Source organism: Triplophysa rosa, linkage group LG19 (genome assembly GCF_024868665.1).
Source record: "Triplophysa rosa linkage group LG19, Trosa_1v2, whole genome shotgun sequence".
Classification (NCBI taxonomy): domain Eukaryota; kingdom Metazoa; phylum Chordata; class Actinopteri; order Cypriniformes; family Nemacheilidae; genus Triplophysa; species Triplophysa rosa.
This window is the reverse complement of record NC_079908.1, coordinates 4,029,178-4,035,177: the sequence shown is the minus strand read 5'-3', so window position 1 is coordinate 4,035,177 and position 6,000 is coordinate 4,029,178.

Sequence of the window (6,000 nt, the reverse complement as noted above, 5' to 3'; positions counted from 1 at the left end):
GTATGTCAAATTTGCCAGACAAAAAACTGTTTCAGAATTGTCTCATCCATAACGGTACATATTCCTCATAAATGGGCACATGAAAATTAAAATACAATAATGTTCTATGAAGAGCCATCCCTTCTCCTTTGTTGGGTATTATTGCTTCTGGTTTGTGGGTTTTTAATCCTACAAAGTATCTCGTCTCTCAGAAACGGTGTGTTTTTTGTCACATCCATAACACGTTTATTTCGCTTTTTAATATAGAAAACCTGTGCATAGACAGATATATTTCTGATGTTTACACTGTATCAACAGGGGTTTAGAAAAATATAAACAGATGGTTTAATATATTGGTAACAAATATATTCTCTGAGAGTTTATATGTCACAACCATAACACAAAATGTCACATGCATAACACTGGAATTGCCCAGCTCTGTTTTATCTTACAGTGGCAAAGTGTTGCAGTTAAGCTGTCAGAGAAATAAAACATTTTCCCAAATGAAAATTTTCCTACCTTTATCTTAATGTGCTGATGCCGAAAGTTTGGTTGTTCTCAAACCATCAATAGCTTTTAGATTAAGATACAGCTACAAACCATGATTTGTTTCTTCCTATTGCTTGCCGGACACAGGTGGTATTCAGGTGAAAGGACATTTTCATTTTATGAATGAAAAATGTCAGTAAACTAGCATATAGATGGCTCTGACACTAACAGACACAGACTTGGTCATAAAATTCCCTTTTTTGTGGTATAATACATAATGTTGCTCGAAAGAGGTGGTCACGGAAATGTACGTTTTTACGTTTCGTTTATATCCCACTTTACAATATTTATGGCCTTTGATACAATACTTAAGCATCACTGGGACAAGCCGTAATATCTTTATCTGCTATCACCTTAGTCAAATGTGCTGCTGTCATAACAACAAGCATGAATAACTACTTCCCACGATGCATTTGGACAGTTTACGCTAACAGTTACCACATCCATCCAGGCACTCATCGGGATCCTTGTGTAATGGTTCATATAACAGGGTTATGTCCCCTACTGAGAATATCGTGCCCTTTGCCGCATGCTGTCTTGTCAGATTAAGGTAACTACCGAGTCCTACAACTTCTTTATAAAAGATGTACAAACGTTGCCTATGCTTAAGGGGAGTGCCATACTCCAACAGATTCTCAAGGTCGGTCACTAGGGCCGTCGAGAGGATGATACAGTCTCTGGTCAGGATGTCATTACAAAGGAATGCATGCAACAAGACCCAAGCTGATCTACAAACAAGATCTATAGGTTCCATATGCGATCGCAGCTGGAGGCCAGTTTGCCGGAGAGGAGCGAGAATGCTAATGCTAAGTAAACAGCCCTCTGTTTCTCCTCTATGCTCATTGGTCATTTCTGTGCTGGAGCTGATATACTGACATTTAGATGTTCATAGATCATAGGATCCGAATTTCTTAAAAGCAACCTGTTTGTGTGTGTGTTTTTCCTAAAGATGATGAAATTCTGACATGAGAGTACATTTTGTGTTGTATTTAATCTCTTATTTCCTTTTCCTTTTTATTCTTTGTATCATTCTTTATTTTGCTATAGATTTACTTTATTAGTTATAGATTACATTCAATTCTGCTGCATCTAGTTATTATATTCTATATTACTTTTCTTAATGCCATGTTCTACATTCTGTTGGATGCGGATTTTTGCGGATCTTCACAAGTAGATATGAGTTTGCAGTGGTCTCATTCTCAAGGTTCTTAAAGGGGTCATATGGCACGAATACGTGTTTTTCTGTGTCTTTGGTGTGTTATAAGTTGCCCATGCATGTATTAGACACATAAAATCGCAAAAATTAAAGTGTCGGAACAAAGATGCATTCTATCTAAAAGCAAATGCTCACCCAGACCTGCCTGAAACGCCTCGTGTAACCACACCCCCACAAATCTACGTCAGTTCGTGGTATGATTTGACTAAGACCGCCCAGATGTATACGCAAGTAAGGTGGGCGTACCTGTCAGTACAATTGCTTTGGAACCTTATGTTCCAAATATGGTAAGAGGCTTTACATTTACGTCACACGCTTGCAGTATTCGACCAATCACTACGCACTGGTTAACTGGCCAATCATAGCACACCTCGCTATACAGAGCGATGAGCTTAGAAAAAAATCCTGGCGTTTCAGAGAGGCGGGGCAAAGAGGAGTCACAAACATGCACGGTATGTGGAAAATACAGCTTTTTTTCAACCTTAAAGCGTGTATACACATTGCATTACATCTAAAACAAACGAAAACATTATTTTTAGCCGTGTCATATGACCCCTTTAAAAATGTCACGAGACAATGTTGTGCAGCAGTAATTTTCCACGTTCTATGTTGGTATAATAACACCGGCTCAATGTGTTTCTAGTGAGACGAAGTCGGACAAAGTTGGACGGAGATAGAGTGAACTCTAGACAGAGTTCTAGCGGGCAAAACTTTGTTCATTTTATTATAACATCACTTCGTCTCCTGCATGCTGTTCTTCCCCTCTGACATACAAGTCTGACTCTGCAGGATAGTTAGATCTATTAGTTGCAACATATCCTCCAACCCATACGACATACGTATGTCGTTTGTCCCTTTCTCAAATACGACAAAAGCGAGCGTTCACTAAATTAGCGCCTCTCTCGGCTGCACGCAAAACTATCGCCTACCGTCATTATAAAATGTACATTTTGGGGTATTATTTTGCAATAATAGCATGTGTTGTGGTTTGATTTTCATTTCAAAATGTCTTGATAACTGTATTTACATTACACATACACACATATTCAGGCATTTTGAGCAAGTAACGTAACACGTTTATTTATTAAATAACAAAAAACACATGATACAAATACAAAACAGTTCAAATGTTTAAAAAGTGCACATTTCCCAAGTGTATCGAGGTCAAACGATCGATTTATATGAGGAACAGACGCGAAAGCGACCACCATCTGCTGTTTTCCGGTTTCTGCCGCGTTTCCCGATTTTCAAATCTGGCGTCATTTACGTCAGCCTCGTGACAGATAGCGCCATTGCGTCAGCGTTGAGTGTGAAATGCTATTGGTTTCCGTTGAATGCTACTGGAGTTCCTCGTATAAAGTTATCGTTTGGCTTCAGACTTCAGAAGGTTTGCAACGTGACTTGTTTGTTATACGTTTATACTGTTTTGTTAATTTTATGGAATAAATACACGTGATTGTAATTTTACTCGTGTGTTGTGTTTAATGGTTGACAAGTGGTTAGGTTTAGGGTAAGGGGAGGGATTGGGGTTAGGTGCTCATAAAATATATTTGAATCCATAAACATTTATTAAACCATTAATACTTTTACAAATGCAAAAATAAATGCATCTTTATCTGACTGCAGAAAACGGCATGGGGTCGTTTTCATATCAACCGCTAGGGGCGCTTAAATTTAAAATGTGAACTGTTGTCGTAATAAGCTAGCTACGTGCACAAATGACCTATTGTTGAGTTGTTTTTACTTGGAGGACAGGCTGATTAGTTTTGGCGTGTGAACAAGATGGAATAACACTACGGTATCATTTTGGAACAATAACAAGATAGTAGAATCTATCAATGCATACGTCTGAATAATCTTATCAGAAGAATAGTTCTTTATGTATTATATATTTACACAGTATTTATATTACATACCGCTGTGCTTCTGAAACCTTGTATCTCCATATTTTGTGATCTTTATTATTCATCACCATTTGTCACTGAGTTTTGCATATATCTTACCAATAAAAAGTATTAAAAAGTGCTTGTTAACTTGGACAACACAGTATGCAATCATTTTAAAAAAGTACAGTGTTTTTTCCATTTTTGAATTTGGACATACTTGGTTTCAGAAGGACAGCGATGATGAAAAATGCTGTCATGTTTTAATGCATTGTGCAACTTTTGCCCTCATGTCTAATTTATTTGCCTTTGCGTGAGTTTTGGTCTACTAATTTTTGACCAACAGCTCAACTTCATTATAAATCATTCGATATTTTTGTTTATTTGTAACCAAAATTTGACCAATTGCAGCTTTAAGAAGCCATCTGAAGTTAGAAAACATATCATAAGACCACTGCATCTTTGCGTATGCACTGATGATGTCATTGAATCATTCTAATATCATGCTTTCCTGTAGCTCAGTGGTTAGAGCATGGCGCTAGCAACGCCAAGGTCATGGGTTCGAACACAGGGATTGCTTATACTTAAAAACAAATGTACAGTATAATGCAATGTTAAGCTATATATGTTGGTCTATTCTTGTTGAATGTGTAGAGATTCTAGGGTAGATTTCCTGAACAGTGTAAATAATTATGACTGCTGTGCATTAAAAACATTGCTGTTTTAGATCACACATCCAGTCTGTTCACAGAACAGAAAAGTGGGAAAACGGTTTCAGAAATCTATATGAATCGATTCTAAAATATACTTTACGGCCAACCTCAACAACTATTACCTAATCCAGTTACCATGCAGATTTGTTCCATTGAACTACATACACCATGCATCTATCTCATAAGACATTTTTCCTCTCTACGTCCAGGCATAATATATTCTGGATGATGCACTGATGTCTCCCGCCTGGCCAGTGTGGAGGCAGGAAGAGCCTGACCAGAGATGGGTTAGTCAGGCAAGAATAAGTGATTCCATGGAGATCCCACTCCTGGCAGAGAGGACCAGCAACGGGGGAGTGTATGACTCACCGTCCATCCCAGAGAAGAGATTCCACATGACAGCAAACAGTGATGGTGGCAGGAAGAGTTAAGAGATCTGAAAAGCACACACACACACAAACAGGATGCCCGTGCATGAGAGCCAAAACCGCCCAATATTTTAAAGCTAAACAACTGCACACTAACAATTTATATTGCGATTTAATTGACAACCACATTGTAATCTTTATAAATGATACATTTACCACAGTCAAACAAATGCAGCTGCCAATTCGTTTCTTATTCAAATAATTCAATGATATGGCAACTGAAGTAATGCTAGTCAGAATAGTCAGAATTAGTGTTGACAACAAATGGCTTGGTTGCTATATTTAGTATTTTATATACTTAGCAATGTATATGTTTGGCAATATTTAGTGCCTATAGTGACAAATCTAGTACGTTTTTGGATAACCTTATCTCTTCTCAGTACGTAGATGCGCTAGCATGCCGTTGAACTGCAACATGAAATCGTTACTTCGAGCTTGGAGTAAGGTACAAGCAGCTCATTTAATAACCTCTTTGTTTCTGTTGTGCCATTTTCTTTACAATTAATTCCGTTAAACTGACAGCCCTGCAAATAAGACGTGATAGCCCACCAAGAATTATGAAACGTCCGTGCCAGACGAATGCACGGAAGTTCGGATTTGATCACGGTCACCGGAGGTTCCCCGCAACTGCTTTGTTTGGTGGTCTGCTCTGCTGTTTTTGTGTTTGTGAACATCTAATGGCTTCGGAAAGGCAGCGAGGGGCCTCTTCTCCCACCATGAACTCATCCTAATGACAAAAACACATTTTGTTTTGGAGTGCTTCGGAAGGACGGGTTAGAAAACACACGCCAGTGTTTCTAGACCGACACAAAAGGCAGAAATGACATTCCGCGAGACGTTCTCGCTCAGCTTACTCATTAAAGATAGCAGCTCAGCATCCATTCTTCCTCCACTCTCTTTATTTGAACCATTTCTCTCTCTCTTGTTCTGAGTGGAACTGTACTCCATTTCCTTTTGGTTAGATCATTCGGAGGCCATAAGTTGTGCAGGCGGCTAATTATAGGACACGCTGTAGACCTGAGGGCCGGATGTGACAGCATGCAGTGTGAGAGAGAGAGAGCGAGAGAGAGAGGCCGAAATCATGCATGCGAGTATGTTTAACTGGGATTGCAGCAGGGGATCCAACCTTAGCCCCTCCCACAGAGTACTGCAGCAGTGACTCATTCGGGATCAAGGCAGAGACGGCCAGGGTCTGCACACGCAAACACATTCCTCCAGCCCAACACACAGCT